Source organism: Pinus tabuliformis, chromosome 5_2 (genome assembly GCF_031772625.1).
Source record: "Pinus tabuliformis cultivar Carrire ecotype Pingquan chromosome 5_2, CPIR1, whole genome shotgun sequence".
Lineage (NCBI taxonomy): Eukaryota > Viridiplantae > Streptophyta > Pinopsida > Pinales > Pinaceae > Pinus > Pinus tabuliformis.
The window spans coordinates 1,120,458,714-1,120,475,990 of NC_142306.1; positions in this window are offsets into that span (position 1 = coordinate 1,120,458,714).

A 17,277-nucleotide genomic window follows, 5' to 3' on the forward strand; every position below is an offset into this window, starting at 1 on the left:
ATTTTCTTGTTGTACATCTTGTGTTCTGGTTTAACTATTGATCTTTATTGGCATAATATAATAATTGTAAAGAAATACTAATTCACCCCCCCTAGTATTCCAACAATTGGTATCAGATCCAATACCTTTAAGCACAACCTAATAACTAGAAGGTAGATCCTACGAACATAATTTGAAAAGTTAAGAAGGGAAGGCTCCAAACCTTATAAAGATGTCCTCCTTAGTAAAGAAATCAGAAATCAATCAGGTTAGCAAAGCTCCTTTGTTTAATGAAACAAATTATATATTATGGAGCTCCATAATGCAATTATTTTTATAGATCTTGGTTGTGAAGTATGGAAATCCATTGTTATTGGAGATGCAACTACATTTGAGTTAAAAGAATACAATACAAAAGCAATGGAAGCAATCTTGAGTGGTCTATCAGATTATGTAAAATGAAAGGTGGGTCAATGTTCTTCAGCTAAAAGAATTTGGGGAAAGATATAAAATCTCTATGAAGAATCTAGCTTTGTGCCTAATGAATCAGAACTAGAGCATGTGGAACAAGAGCACAAGGATGATCATGAATGAAAGGAAGAAGGTGAAGGCACCAAAACAGATGAAAGACCATGAAGATGAAAAATACATTGAAGAAAATGTTGAAGTAAAACTTGAAGTTGAACTAATGGTTGCTCTAGAAGAAATAAATATTTTGAAAAAAAAAATAAAGAGCTTGAAGAAAAGAATAAAGACCTTGATCGTACAAAGGAAGAAGTTGTTCTCCTAAGGCTCCAAGAAGAATAAAGATCTAATGAATTTAGCAAGCTTGAAGCAAAATTGCATCAACTAGAAAAGAGACACGAATAAGAAGTCAACCCCCTAAAAGTTTAGCTAGAAGCAAAGAAAGTAAAAGAAATAATGAAGATACAACTAATAAAGAAAAAAAGAAGATTGTGATAGGTTTGAAGAAGTGAGTGTTTCCTTGAGAAATGAAGTTGACAAGCTCAATAAAGACTTGAAAAGTTCTTGAGTGTTAGATAACATCCTCAGTTTCCAAATATATCCATTTGGAAAATCAAGTATTGGCTATATAGGTAAGACTTCATGCAAAAATTATGAAAGCCTTAAGTCACCTAAAAGATCTGAGAGCCATATCCTTCAGAGCTCTAGTCTTAGTAAAGGAAATCAAGATGAATTTGGAAGGACCACTTCACTAAGAAGATATGTAGATGATTTGAAGGTTTTCATATACAATGCAAGTAGTAGTAAGGATCAATAAAGGGCTAAGCCTCCTCCAAGGAAGAACAACTTCAAAAGATCATCAAGAGAATGTTATTCATTCAGGTACATAAGAATATTTTGTGGTTAATGTTATTCATGCAAAAAATTTCATCATAAAGTTAGAATGTTAAAGCATACTACAAGGATGATTGGAAAGGTTATCATCAAAACCATAGAAGGAAGATTGCAAGCAGACAAGATATAATCCCCAATGGTTATGAAAGTAGACATTACAGTTCAATGTAGAATGATTTCCATGTCACAATTTTGGACATATTGCACAAGATTACATAAGTGGCATGGAATAGGCTCATAATAAAATCAAAGAAAAAAATTATCTGAAAACTCTACAAAAGTTTGGAGGAGAAAACAGGTTGAACCAAAAATTGAAAATGCTCCAAACACTTGCTCAATTTGTTGATCGGTAAAGTGTCTCGGGTAGGATCTATGATCCCTTAATGTTTATAAATTGAGGTTCTTCCTAAGTCAATTGAAAGTGATATATATTCCTTCTCCAAGTCTTTTGTGAAATATCTACTCCTTCATACTCATAACCCTTCTATATTCCTCAGCCATGTGGCCATCTTATTACTCATGATTACTTGTGTTGGTTCATGTCTCCCATTTATTCAATATCCTAAAGTTTGTAATGATTTAAACTCTGACATGATGTTTGGATGCCAAAAATCTATGGTAGTTCCCATAAGATGTAAAAGATGCATTTTGGATGACAATGGCTTACTTAAGAAATATCTTTGGAGAGGCCTAGTTCTTTGATTAGGTTACAAACATGTGGGAAGCCTATTAATTATCTACTTGAAACGAACATCTGATGCATTTTGTCTTCTCTACAATTATTTCTTTTGATGAATTTTATAGTGAAATAAAATACATGGGCTTCTCAAGCACGAGGATTCTCCATACATAAGATGTATTAGTTACTTGTACTTGCATTTTGTTACAGATCCTAAGACATTATGGGTTGGTTTGAGCCTTATATTAAGAAAGTAGAGAAGTTGTCCAGCATGGTGCAACCATAATAAAATATCGATACAACAGATACATTATTCCCTTGACCTTGTGCAAGTGCAAGGAAGGTCCATTTTTGAAACATCAATGATTATGGACAAAGGGCACAACAATGAAAGAGGTCAAGTAGTTCATAATTGAAAATCAATGTTGAGTCTTCCATGAAGTCTCTCCAAAAATAGGATGCTACAATTGAAGCTTACTCAAAGGTAGATAAGGTGACAAAGAGTTTAACCCCAAGTGCAAGCTAGGCAAGAGAGATTAAATTCATGCAAAAAAATTGAAGACAAAATTCAAAAATGCAGAAGAATAATAGTAGTACTTCTTTCTATTTGTACAATCCTACTTCACCTCCCTTGAAGGAACAAAGGTGAAACAAAAAAACATGGGACAAGTGTGGATCAACATACCAGGAATATAATTGATTATTTACAAGTTATTGTTCATTCTGGTTAATTGTTTTCTCAGTAAATAACATTGGAGGAGCTTGAGAAGTTTGACCATCTTAACCATTAAAAGAACTATTTGAAATGTCATGAACCATTGTTAAGATGTCTATTCATACAAATTCACTAGGCAACAATTATGATCTCCAACCAAAAAGGCAGCAAAAGGAGATAAGAAAGGCAGGAAGAGTATCTGACAAGGGAGATGCAGATAGGGGTAGCACCCCATTTTCCATTGATGACAAAGGGGGAGAGTATTGTCATACATGACAAAGGGGAAGATTTACGAGAGATTTTTCGGCGTAAATCACAAGATCTATCATTTGTCGACGCGTTTCGAATCAACTAGTATGGTTCATCGCCACGACAAGTTGAAGAATTAGATCCAGCTTTGCATGTTAAATAGCTTGAGCAAAGCCTCGAACGGTTTAATATCCTTTAACTAACTATTAAATTAACATCCAATTAAATTAAATTATTTTATACATATAATTTATTTATTTAGAGGTAAGTTCCCTTATTTTAATTAACTTCTTTTTAATTATTAATAACTGGTTTTTTGACCCTGGTCTCTAGTCAAATTTAGTCGTTGGTCTATTTAGCTGTTGGAGGCTCTGCTCAAGCTATTTAACATGCAAAGCTGGATCTGATTCTTCAACTTGTCCTAACGATGAACCACACTACTTGGTTCGAAACGCGTCAACAAATGATAGATCTTATGATTTACGCCGAAAAATCTCTCGTAAACCTGATATGGATCACAGAAGCCTCAATTCAATAAAGGGGAAGATTGTTTATATGTTGTATTTACTATAATTGATGGCCCAAGCAAAAGAGAAATCATTTATGATCCACCTATGTGAAGAATAAGGGTTCATTGGTAGCCTTTATGAAGCAAATTTCATTCATACAGAGCAGCTTTTGGCCTCCAATTTTGATGCCACCTGTAGAAATTATGTGTATATTTGCAATTGTTCATGAAATTTTAATCAAAATAACAAGACACAAACCTACTCTACTGCTCTGCGGAATTCAATTAAAAATTAGAACATCAGTCACAAACACGCAATGAGAAATAACACACATGCACATAGTACCTTTCCAGGGGAAAGCAATCTGCTAAAAACCCCTTTCCCTACTTGCATTAATATGATTAATAGAGATGTATTACAATTGCTTTTCTCAATTGAGAACAACTTGCAAGTGAATAACCTATCTCTCTGCTCACTAAGAAGCTTTGACCTATACTTAGTCAATTTCTTCCAATGCTTGAGCCCCTATTTCCTTGAATAATTCCTTGAGAAATTAGGCCCCTATTATTTAGGAAATTCCCCCAAAATGATTGCGCAATTCCCAAGGTTGATCATTTGACTGCATGCAACACCTGTACACTCAAGATTAGTTTATAACTGATGTTACACTACCTTGGAATCTCCACCACAGGTGGGAACTTGAATTCTCTGCATGCACTAGCTATTTTTGGTTGATTGATCAGTTAATTGGATAATCACTGAGTTACACTGAAGTCTCACTACACAACTAACCTTCCACTAGTTCCTCCAACTATTAGAACTAGTTTAACTGAACACAACTGGATATAACTAAAATGGATTACTAAAATTTAGCAATCACACATGCTTAACTAAACTCCAAGCCCTCTAACTTGAATTTACTGAGTAAACTGAGTGACACAAGCCATGTCACACAAGTTAACTACACCCAAGTTGTCTGCTGATGTGAAAATTTGAATTTTCCCAATTTAACCAGGGAAAAATCAAATTGAAACTTTATTGTTGCATTTTTCAACACCGCGAAGCTGTGAGTCAAAGTTGATAACTAAAGAGGATGTTACAGAGGAAGTTATGAAAGCGAGGTTGTGTGTGTATCATGATAAGGGCCAACCTATTGAGGAGTTGTATCTCAATAGAGGAAGGCTACTTGAATTTGGATCATGAGGGGGCATTCCTGAGTCATGGACAATTCATTACCTTGAATATTGAAGAACATGACAATAAAGATGAATTTGTTGCTAGAACTTCATTAGTAAATCCTGCCTTGAATAGTTACAGTTCTTGTAGCTACGACAACCAACCCAAATAAATAGACATTAGCTACTTAGAAATTTCAGTGGATATAAAATAGTTGGTGACAATAGATTGTCTCACTACCTCTTACATTGCTTGAGGTAATCATGAAAAGGAACATATAATATAAGTAGCATAAACACCCGTTCAAAAAATATAACGTAAACATAATTATAAAATGACAATTGGATAAGTCGGCCTACAAGAACATGTCGATTGCTACCAATAGTCAAGAAGGAAGTATATAGGTTCAAAAATTGTGAACCTTTAAGAATATTGAAGGGATATTCACTTGATTCCTATCTTTGATTTTCTGGCAGTTTTTGAATTCTTCTATTTATGAAATTCGATCGTATGTAGATTGAACTAGCCCAAAACAAAACCTCAAAATTCACATTGACTATCTGTAATTTGGCTCTCTGTGATCTTTGTGATTTGACCCGTCTATGACTATATTCAACATGTAGTATAGTTATAGACCTTGGCTAGTACAGAAACAAACCTCAATCCTTCTCCTTGTGACTTTGTTCATATATGTAGCTCACATTTCATTTGGATTTTAACTACATTTTGGATTATTATAGCTTGATTTTGCATCATACTTCAGACTATTGTTACTTGGCCTTGGATTATACATTGACTAAATGAATTGAACTTGGACTACATTCTATGATTGTGGCTGAGACTGTGAACTTATAATTGTGACTTGGAAAGTGGACAGAGAGTCAAATTCTTGGACTGTGATTAAATTGTTTTGGAACAAAGTCTTGCATATTTCTACAACAACATATGAAGTGTTTTTAGAGCAATTGATGGTATCAATATTGAAGTTAATTAAATGATATTTTGGAGCATTCCTAAATCCAATTGAATCAGAACTAGGAGTAGACCTTTTCTTGTAGTCTTATAGACAATCTTTGAGCATATTTTTGAGGTCATTCTTGAAGAAATATCTTTGTATCTTTTAGAAATTAGAATTGGACAGACTATGACCCTTCCCTCCTATGCATATTTCCAATTAGATTTACTAATATAGCCTAGGGTCTGCATAATTTCAGTCTTGTAAATAAACTTTGAACCATATTTTTGGACCAGGCCTTGAAGTAGCTACAAGAGAAACTTTTCAAGAGACTTTTGAATAGAATTAATGAATTCTTAAGAACACCTGAATAAATTTCTTGGATATGACATGAAGACTTCTTGGAACAATTTGTTGGAGCATTATTCTTCTTATTGTTAAGGTAGAAGACTCAAAAACCTCTTGTTGCAAACCTAAGGAGACTTTGAAGCATATTTTTGAAAAGGATAGGTGCAAAACCTGAAGAAAGTTTTGAAGCAGATTGAACAAAAATAGAGATCATGGAGCAATCCTTTTTATAGAAGGCCTTTTTGAGTTGTTTTTTTTATCATTTAAGTTGAATTGAAAAACCCTTGGACAAAATAGGAGCATACTACTTAGACAAGACATTGTGATCCTTGAAGTAGATCAACTGGAGAAAATTTGAAGAAACTTAGGAGTCATTTGGAGCAAGCATTGTGATCCTTGAAGCAGACCTTGAAAACTAGATTGGAGCGTGGATTGAGGATTAGAGTTATCATAAGTGGTTGGATCCTCGTTGAGACCTGGTTGGAGCCTTGGTTGTTTTTTAGGATTGGAGTCCTCATAAGAAGTTGGAGCCTCGTTGAGACCAGGTTGGAGCTTGGGTTGATATTTGGGGATTGGATTCCTCATTCAAGGTTGGAGCCTTGAAGGAGTTAGAATTTTATTGTACAAATTCAAGCCTGATTGTTTTTAAGAGGATTGCATTCCTCATCATTTCCATTAATAAAATTATTTTCTCATTGTACATCTTGTGTTCTGGTTTAACTAGTGATCTTAATTGGCATAATATAAAAATTGTAAAGAGATACTGATTCACCCCCTATCAATATTTCCAACATGGGTGAGAAACTGTTTGGCATGGATGGCTTGAATCCACACATTTCTCTTAATGGAGTAGGTGAATTTCATTACTCCAACAATGGGTTTCCTCATCTGATCTGTACAGAATTAGAGTAGACCCTCAGTCTTAAGCAGAGTGTGGAAAGCCACAGTACGCCCCAAGCCATGCCAAATTGAATGAATAAAATCCTTCAGACACTACCAAGTAGAAGATAGTCATAGTCAAAGTTCATATCTACTGTGGGGAACAAATCAAATAAGCAATGGTCAACCATGTTGTTTGTACATGCATGATTTAATGATGGTACTCCTTAAGTGTGCAGGTTGGACTGAGTTTCAATTCTTAGCATGGAAAAACACTCTAGAGCCCATTCTATGATTTACTTCACTTGCAGTGATTGAGAAACTAGACATATCAATAGAATGGTGATCCATGCTAGAGTACACTTGGGAAGAGTGATGCGCAAAAGTTTCATTATCGATCCCAATGTTGAGTGTGGAGAGCTCTGATTGAGAGAATGTTACTGAAGTGTTGAAGTCAAAGAGATGAGTGCTACTATGTATGTAACTAGTGTTGAGGGCCGATAATAAAGGGTAGAATGTTTGTAATGTTACCGAGGAGAACAAAGGGAAGAATCTTTATAATTTCACTAAGGTGAATAGAGGGCAATGATTTGGTTATTACAGAGTGCCAAAAAGTAAATGTAGAGTTGTTATAAGGTTGAGTAAGAGCCAAAAATAGATAGTGAGTTCCTTATTGACTATGGTTTGGAGCCTACAAAACAAGGAGTTGGTTCTTCCATCTTAGTGGATGTGTGAAGATAGATTGGAGGTTGGTGCCTCCTACAAGTTGGTGCTTGCAACAAATCCATGAAGTTGTTTCTTCGTGGTAACCTATAGCTTGAGGGTTTGTGCCTCCTGCAAGTTAGTTCTTACAACAAATCCATGAAATTGGTGCTTTGTGGTAAGTTGATAAGGTGTTTGCAAAAGAGGGAGTTGGTGCTTCATGTGAGTGGTTGCTCACAAATACATATGATGTAAATAGAGTATGAGCTCATATTTTGCATCACAATAACCAAATATTGGTGGTTTTTCCCTTTTGGTTTTCCACGGTAAATCCTCTATGTTTATATGTGTATGCTACTCATGGTGTTGGTGTGTATGTTCATATGTTGATTTGATTTGTTTTTTACATAACATGGTCATGGTTGCTCACATGAATGGTTTCCAAGGAAAAATAAATATATATTGGCATTAAAATTAAATTAGCCTTAATATTGATTCACTCCCTCCTCAGTATTAACTATTGTTTTTAACAAATTGTGACTTCCATATATATGTGCATATATGGAAGATGGATTTTAAATATGTGCTTCATATATATATGCACACAGATATGGAAGAGTGCTTATATAGAAGTCTCACATATGAAAATATGCAAGTGTCTTATGAAAAGTCAATTTCCATATATTTGCACAAGCATATCTATGTGCATGTATGTAAATTGTGCATATATAGAAAATGGTTTCTACATATTTACATAGATATGGAAGCATGCATTTATGGAAGTCACGCATATGCAGAAATACATAGGTGCATATAAGAAAGTCAACTTTTATATATGTCTTTGCATATCTATGTACATATACACAAGCTACTCATATACAAAAGATGACTTATGCATATGCACAACTTCTATATATGCACATAGATATGGAAGCGTGTATATACAAAAGTCACTCATTTATGGAAATCAAAGTGCATCTATGAAAGTTGACTTTTATATAGCTACTTTCATATCTATATGCATATACAAAAGTGCACACATATGGAATATGGCTTCTATGTATTCTTAGTTTTTGTATATGCAAATAGATATGCAAGCACATATATAGAAGTCAGCTTTCATATATGCACTTTCATTTCTGTATATGTGTGACTTTCGTATATGCACACTTTCATATCTATGTGCATACAAAGAAGTTGCAGATATACATAATTTATCTTCCGTATATGCATAACTTTTATATACACATAGATATGGAAATTTGGGGCAACAAACTATCAGCGTTATGTTCTTTCAACTTGGTTTTATCAAGTGGCATGTTTCTTTATCAAATGTCACCACACTGAAACAACTATTTCATAAATGCCACAAATAAGCTAGTTACAACATTTCTCCGTAGACTTGAACCTACACAATTGGGGGAAAATTGTTCACTAATCTGTTCAAGCTAAGATCCTTTGAATACCAAGTGGCATGTTTCAACAAGTAAAATTTCCTGCAAAATCACAACTGCGTATACCCTTTTATGAAGTTTCGAGTCCATGGGGTCCTTTGCTAAGCTTGACATATTTCTTAATTTGTTTAGAGGAGAGAAAGATACCCCTATGTTCCCCTTACCTAACATCTTGGAAATCTTATCAATGGTTCCTTAGATGTAAAGAAGAGTAACACAAGGGTAATCACTACGTGTATTATGTTATCTTCTTTTTTCTACCATCCCGCACCTTACAAATTGTCTCTCTAATATATTGTTCACTATATCCATTTCTTGCAAGGACATTTCCAATATCATTAATTTCTTTCTCTAGGTGGTTAGGTAATCTAGGATCCTTATTGCTTAAGTCACTAATGCATTGATTACCTCAATATTCTATGTGGATGGTGATGTGGCTCTGCTACAAACATGGATTTTTTAATTTGCATTGTTTTTCTTATATACCTAGCGGGCCTAGGATATATCTTGATTCCTCAAGGCAAGCATAGAAAGAAGGGTTAGTGTTTTTTTCCTCTCCATTGTAACATTTTTGTATTTAGATTGTTTATTGAACTGATTTGTGAATTCTTCCAATTTGTTTCTCCCATGTGAACAATAATTATAGGTTTATTTTGTCCATATATCTAATCCCCCACTTAGGTTTCAAAGGGAAATAATCAATTTGCTTCTTCTCAAAATACTCCACAAAGACGCTGGTAACAATAAGTGAAAGGGGAGAACCTCTTGCCACACCTTCTATTTGCTTGTAGATTTCCCTATAAAAACTAAATTTTGTTGATCAAAGGTAGATTTCCATCAAAATTAGTTTCTCTATGCAAGACATTTCTTATAAGCTCCACACTTCTTCTCAAAATACTCCTTAGAGAAGTCGGTGACAAAAAGTGAAAGAGAATAACCTATTTCCAAAACTTCTATTTTCTTGTAGATTTCCTCATGAAAACAATTTTTTTAATCATATGTAGATTTCCATCAAACTTAGTTTCTTGCTCTAAGGCATTTCATATAACCTCCACACTACTTTGTTGATTGGAATCTTTATGAGGAGAGGAGCTACGTTGAAATTAATTGTTTAATCCTCCTCCTCAATGTTCTATGCTTTCATCATGTTCACAAGATGAATAGAATATCTTAATAATAATGAGATTCTACTTGAAAGATATTTACATTTTCCAACCAAGTATGTGTGAGTTCATAGGTTGGAGGACCAATTTTGTTTGCAATGGGTCTTAGTAGATTCCAATTTCTATAGATATTTTGTAGACCATAAAAATGCATGGCATTATCAAGTTGCTATAGTGAGTCTTCTTCTAGTATCATCATCAAGGGAAGCATGCATATACAAAAGATAACTTTTTCATATCATGGGCACACCAACACATATACTCTCTAGTATAGAGTTCTTGTAACTGACTGATAACAACCCTCTATATTTTGACAAGCTAACTGATAATGACCCTATGTATTTCGACAAGGGAACTAGCTGGACAAATTGACTTGGCTACAACACAAGAATTGTAGGAGAAGAATTTGTCCCTGTTGTAACACAAAAATAGGTTACATATTAGTGGGTCAATAGTGTCAATCGTGGATAACTATACTTGACCGTAGCTTACAATGTTCAACTACAGTCAATCACATTAATTAGGGATTTAATGGATTAGTGATTTGGACACATTAGTTGGTTGGTTAATCAATGGTTAAGGAGATGTGAGTTAGTGTGTTAGTGGTGAGGGAATTATTAGATTAATGGGTAATGGGTTAGGTATTAAGATGTTGATGGTAGTGGGGTGGGTTTAGTGAGTTATTGGTTCATGTTTAACTTATATTTATGGGCTTAGTGTAATGGAAAACCCCATTAGGGCCATTATGCCACAACTGATCTTTTACACTAACTAAGGGCACTATTAATATAAAATTAGGAGTTAACATAATAGTGGGACAAATATTTCTAGTAGTTGGACCTATTTAAATTAGCAAGGATACTCGAATAGGTATAAAGAAACTTAAGCAAACTCTAAGAGTGGACATATGATATAAAGTAGGGATTTAATGGAGGATAAAAATAGAAGAGAAAGTAAATTAATTATACCTTCCCACTGTAAATGTGAAGGTTTATTGGTAAACTACCTAAAATATATACTCTTAAAAACATGATAGTGATAACCTTGAAAGTGATCTCTATTTTCACTTAAGTGCTTGATACGTTTATATAAGTATAATTTTACCTTTATATAATTTATCAACAAAAGAAACTATAACATAGTGGCCTTTATCACCATCAAATTCCATTGAAGGCAACCATGGTTTGCGGTCACTAAGTGGCCGCTACATCCACGGGCAATAATCCACACATATCCATCCAAAGGTGGCCTAATATGTCGGGCCTAACCCCAAGGGCATCGAGGAGATTTGCTCTCATGACCTCCCAATAGGCAAGGTACTTAGCAACGAGAACTCGACCAATTGAGCTAACCCTTGGGGCTTAATTAAAAATAGTTATAATATCTCATATTCTTATTCATTTCCACGACGAACTAAGGATGTCTTATCAAGACTGCTTATTATTATTATGATATAGTAAGCAGTACAAGTTGATGTAATCATAAAAATAAAATGATTGGTTAATTTATTATTATTATTATTATTTAACATAGTTAAAATATCCTTGACCTTATATTTATTTTTCTAAATATCCTCTATTCTTAGAGAGAAAAAAAGTCTTATTATATTGAAATGCCTTAATATAATAGAAAAAAATGTTTAAAATAGAATATCAAAAAAACATCTACTAAACTATTAATTTTAATGAATTGATAAATAAAAGTTATTACATAAACTATAATAGCTTGAAATTATGATAACTCACTTTAATAACTAAAAAAGGAAGACATATTCATAACAACTGCGGCACAGTAGCTACATGTAGCTTAGTTTAAATATAGCTAAATTAAAGTAAAAATATTGAATTCAAGTTAGTGTTAAGGTTAGAATCCAATCAATTTAGGTTTTACTAATTTGTAATTTGAGGTATTTTGTTGATTGTAATTATGTACGGTGGTGGTGGAGAATCCAATCTTATCCAATGATAATAATAATGTCTTATTGTAGTGATAACGTTTTGTTAAGAGGGTTTTACATTTTTTATGTAAAGTATAGATAGATATATTTTAAAGGGTTATTGTAGTGATAATGTTTTTGTTGAGAAGTTTGTTTACAAGGTTTTACATTTCCTTGTAGAGTATAGCCTACATATATTTTAAAGGGTAGTTGTTCTTGCCAAATATATTTGTGAAAGATAGATTGGATATATCCTTTAAAAAAATATAAATATTAAAAATGAAGTTGCTTTGTTTATTTAGTTATTTGTAGTTTGAATTGATAACTATTTTAATTTATTATTTATAAAATTTTACTGATTTCTGTATATAAAAGAAGACTCTTTGCTTCTGCCAGAAGAAAAGATGTGGTTAGGTTCTCTAGTGCCTTATCCGAGCAGAAACTATCCTAAACCACAAAGTGACAAACAGGAATGGCGCTTAAGAGATAAAGAGGATTACTTTCAAAACTGGTGGAGGTCTCAAAAAATACCCACAGTCTTCTTTGATGGGGCGTCTAAAGGGAATCCAGGGACAGCTGGAGCTGGGGGAGTCATCTACTCTCCGGACGGTTACTCTAAAGACATCTTCTATTGGGGATTAGGCCAGAAGTCCAACAATCAAGCAGAGCTTCTAGGGCTTCTCAAAGCCTGCCAAATTGCAAGAGACAAAGGTGTGAAAAAGCTGCAAGTCTTCGGAGATTCAGAGCTAATAATAAAAAATTTAAACATGGGGGATCGATTCAATAATCCTAGCCTCAACAAAACGTTGGAAAGACTGAAAAGAGTCCTTCAATACTTCGACAGCTGCAAATTTTATCATATACTCAGAAATTTAAACAGTGAAGCGGATCAAATGGCTAACAAAGGCAGTGCTATCATGAAAGGGCTTATTTTTGTTAACAAAAATAGTTTTGTTCAAATGCCCTGAATTTTGTAATAGAGGAAAAGAGGCAGAGTTCAGAAATCTGCATTGTATATGGGGACAGTTCGAAAAAGTCACATTTGCTTCCAGATAAATAAAAATCATATAAACATTTCAGTTAAAAAAAAAAAAAAATACTGATTTCTTATAGATATTAAGTAAAATTATATAATTAAGTCTGCACATTTAGATTTTTACTCCTACTTATTAACGTGTTGAAGAAAACATAGATAATGGTGGGTTGTAACAACTCTTGGTAAGTTCCCATGAGGCGAGGGCTTGTTGTTGATTGATTGTTCTATTAAGGCACTCGTTTGTAAAGGTCAACCTTGTGGGTGAGCCTGTTAGAGGTAACTTTGGTCAAGCTCAAAGTTTTTCTAGGCAACAACGTGATGTGATTGTGGGTGACAACTATGATTGTATGGTTCTTGATGCCTCCACACGTTTACTAATCATTTAAATTATTAAATTATATAGCTAAGGTAATAATAATAATCAAAATTAATGTAACTTTAAAATATGGTGGCTTATACCTTTAGTCAGTGACTTTATTTCCATGCCATTTGTTTGTTGATTCTTCAGATGGTCAAAGCTTGGTCATATTGGTGCTTGATAAACTACATTATGAACCCAAGAGATCGAAAAATTGAATGAGTATCCTCATCCCTCATGACTATGGATGGAATTTTCCCGTCGTTAGGTATTTTGTTCGTCAAATACAACCAAAAAATTATCTACTCGACTTGACATACAATTTTTTTGTTTGTTAAAATGATTCAAATGGGCACTAGAGTTGCAGAATGATGTTTCATATTTGAAATTACTACCTTTCTTTAAGCGATCTGCCTTATTTTCTAAGTTGTACTTTTATGGGCAACTTCCAATGGTAAATCAATACTCGCTGCTAAGTCAACATTTTTCCTTACAGTTTGAGTATTTGTATGTGTTAATTTATTTTATTTGTTTAAATCCAAAAAGATAGGAAAGACTTAATCAGATGTATGGTTTGATTTTATAAAACCTAATGTACAAGTTATTAAACAATGTGCAGTTGAAATGTTTATGTTTGGAGAAGCTTCTTGTATTTCAAAATCACACCATTTCCCAAAAGGAAATTGAAGGAAATGTTTTGCAATTTCCCCAGCAATGTTTTGACATCAAATAAAACATGGATAACTATGTTGGCCAAGAAGAAAACCTACCTACAGTACTTTCACAGAATCGACAAATTCACCAACATAACGAAACAAAGTATCTTTATCATTCACAAAAATTTTCTCATTGATTTCTCCTTTATTATCAATTACATCTTCGCAATTATTCTCTAAAATTCTTTTGTAAAAAATCAAAGAGGTTTCCACCATAAAACCCACAAAATCGCTAAAGCCAAAGCCAATCTATTAAAACACCTTTAAATAACCAATTGCCAAATTCATAAAATTGAAGCTTCCAAAAACATATTCAGATATAAAAATAAAAAAGGTAGTGCAACTCCATCCTCGTGTCCATATCCTCCATCTCCCTAGCTTGAGATTCAAAACTTGGAACTAACAAGTTTTCATTGGTGGTTTGAATTCCTATAATCTTTTCCTTGTTTACTTCTTTTTCTCTATTATCTTTTGCCACTTTTTGACCTACCTCCTTGGGAAGGTGTTCTTCTTCATACTCATCTTCTTCACTCTATTTATAAGCTCATTTAGTAGTCATGACCCCATTGTGATGGAATTGAGATTTTCCTTGAATTGAGTTTATTTCTATAGTGCTTCTGAGATTGGATTGACTTATGGGGTAAGAAGGGCTTCCACTCATGGGTTTGTATAGTTCGACAAAACATTTTTTTTCTAGATGACCACTGGAAATTGTGGGACATTCACCTTTGATGGAGGATTTATTACTTGTTGCACTAGTTTACTTTAGTTTGAGGGAGAACTTCATATTTGTTTGATATAGTTTCCAAGTTACCCTTCTATCTATTTACCACTAATGATGTTGCATGTCCAAGATTAATTGCTTGTGATGGTCCCCATTTCTTCTCAACCATTTGCCAATAGTCCTCCTTTTCAACTTAGGCATGAGTTGTGTGTGACTTTCTTGTAATCCTTTACAAAATGGCCATATTCACAATAAGTTTTGCATTTGAATGGTAATTTCTCATACTCTAATTTTTTAACATGTTTTTAGTTGCCTATGTTCAAAAGAATGGCTTTTGGAATCCCTTTTTCTAGATCTACCTCTACACATATTCTTACACATGTGAAAGGTCGTACTTTTGGTTTTGATTTATCAATATATTTTCCAAGAGAGTTGCCAATAACTCTTAGACAAACATCATTCTAACAATGTAGAGGCAAATGAGGAAGATGAACCCATATGGAATAGTTGAGTACACCATCTAATCCGGGATCAATGTTAGGATTCTAATTATTCATATACATTCCCTTGGTTTCCATAAACTAGGGTCCATTTTGAAAGACGAGATCTTGATCCTCTTTCAGTTAAAATAAAAAACATAGAACCTCCTTTCCACAAAAGTAATAAGTGACCTTATCTTTAATCATGGGCATCCTGTTTTTGTGCATCCATATATCCATAGACCTTGGAGATGGCCAAATCTTAGTAAATTGGCCAATGGGACCCTTATTAGCCAAAGCCAAAGCATATGCCTAGAAGTAGCAATTGGGAGCTTAACTTTAGGAATTAGATCAATTTTCGTAAAAAAATATAGATAGGGGTGATTTTTGAGTAGATTTCCCCAACACATCTATCAAACCTTGAAAGGAAATTGCATCAATATAGGGAGTGGGGAGCGGGGGGGGGACATCCTCCTCCCAAAGTTGAATCCATGTCTAGAAGAATCGAAGAACACGTAATGGGCATCTAGGGTTTCAAGCAGCTATGATTCCTAAATCTCCTTGTATTTATACTAAGCAAATTATGTTGCATTTCACATAAATGTTAAGCATGGACATTGCATATCTCCTACATTATGATTACATAATTCACCTCACTTTTGTTGGCATAATGAAATAACATGTTTTTTTATTTCATAATCATTAATTGGGTGGTATTTATATTATCTTATGTGATGAATTTGTTCTATTGAATTAGATATCCCATGTGAAAAATTTGGTGTTTGTACCATATTTTCTATGCATAATTGACATGAATGAAGTTTGTTAGTGTCCATTCCATGTTTTTTTCCAATGGAAAAATCAACCATTGTCAACAAATCCAAACCCACCATATTATGGAAATGTTACCTCCTTTACGCACAATATCTTAACTCACTTTTAAATACCACCTGTGACCATAGGGAAATCTAATAGTCATATTTAGTCAATTAGTTCAACTAATGAACCTTGCTATCTTAAACTAGTGATATTTCAAAGTTAACTCCTTCAATCATACTTTGTGAGGCATAACTTTGCAAGGTCAGATGTGTGTACAATACAATTGGTTGCATCAATGTTGGTGCCTTTGAATTGCTTTTCAACCATAGAAAATCTTCTCTTCTTGTCTCTTGAAGTATGGCCAAACAAGATTCACTCACTTAAACAAGGCTATAATTTCTTAAAAGAAGTAGGATTTGAATGTCAATACCTTTACATTTTAATTTTAAGCATTGCACACATGATTTATTATTACATGACACATTGCCTCCCTCATGTAGTAGAGTGCACTTAATTTTCTTAGTCCAATCATACTAAATTCTATAATCACACATCCATTCAACCTGCAAATAATGGACACTCTTTTGCAATTGTGATTTCAGGGGGGGGATATCTAGAGCAATGAACAAATTCGGTGCCACACAAATATTCAACCATCCTCACCGTGACTTAGCAATGAACTTTATGAAGATGATGAAAACAAAGTTAATAAGTGAAAGACATGGCTTCCTAACTTTGTGATGAAGATTTTTAACTATTAAATGGATTGGGTCTTGTAATGAATAAATCATAATCATAATTAAAGAATGGTGATAATAAGAATGACATCCAACTCCACACTAGTATAATACAAACTCACTTTGATATAATGAAATAGATTTCAACTTTGCTTCTCTACTCTTCATGAGCAATAATTTCACTAATCCATAAACGAGTGTTATTTTTAGTTTGATCCACTAATATAATGCAATATAAACATAAATGCTTAACTTTTTTTGTCTTTATTTTTTTAAATAAAAATATCAACATCCATATTATTAAA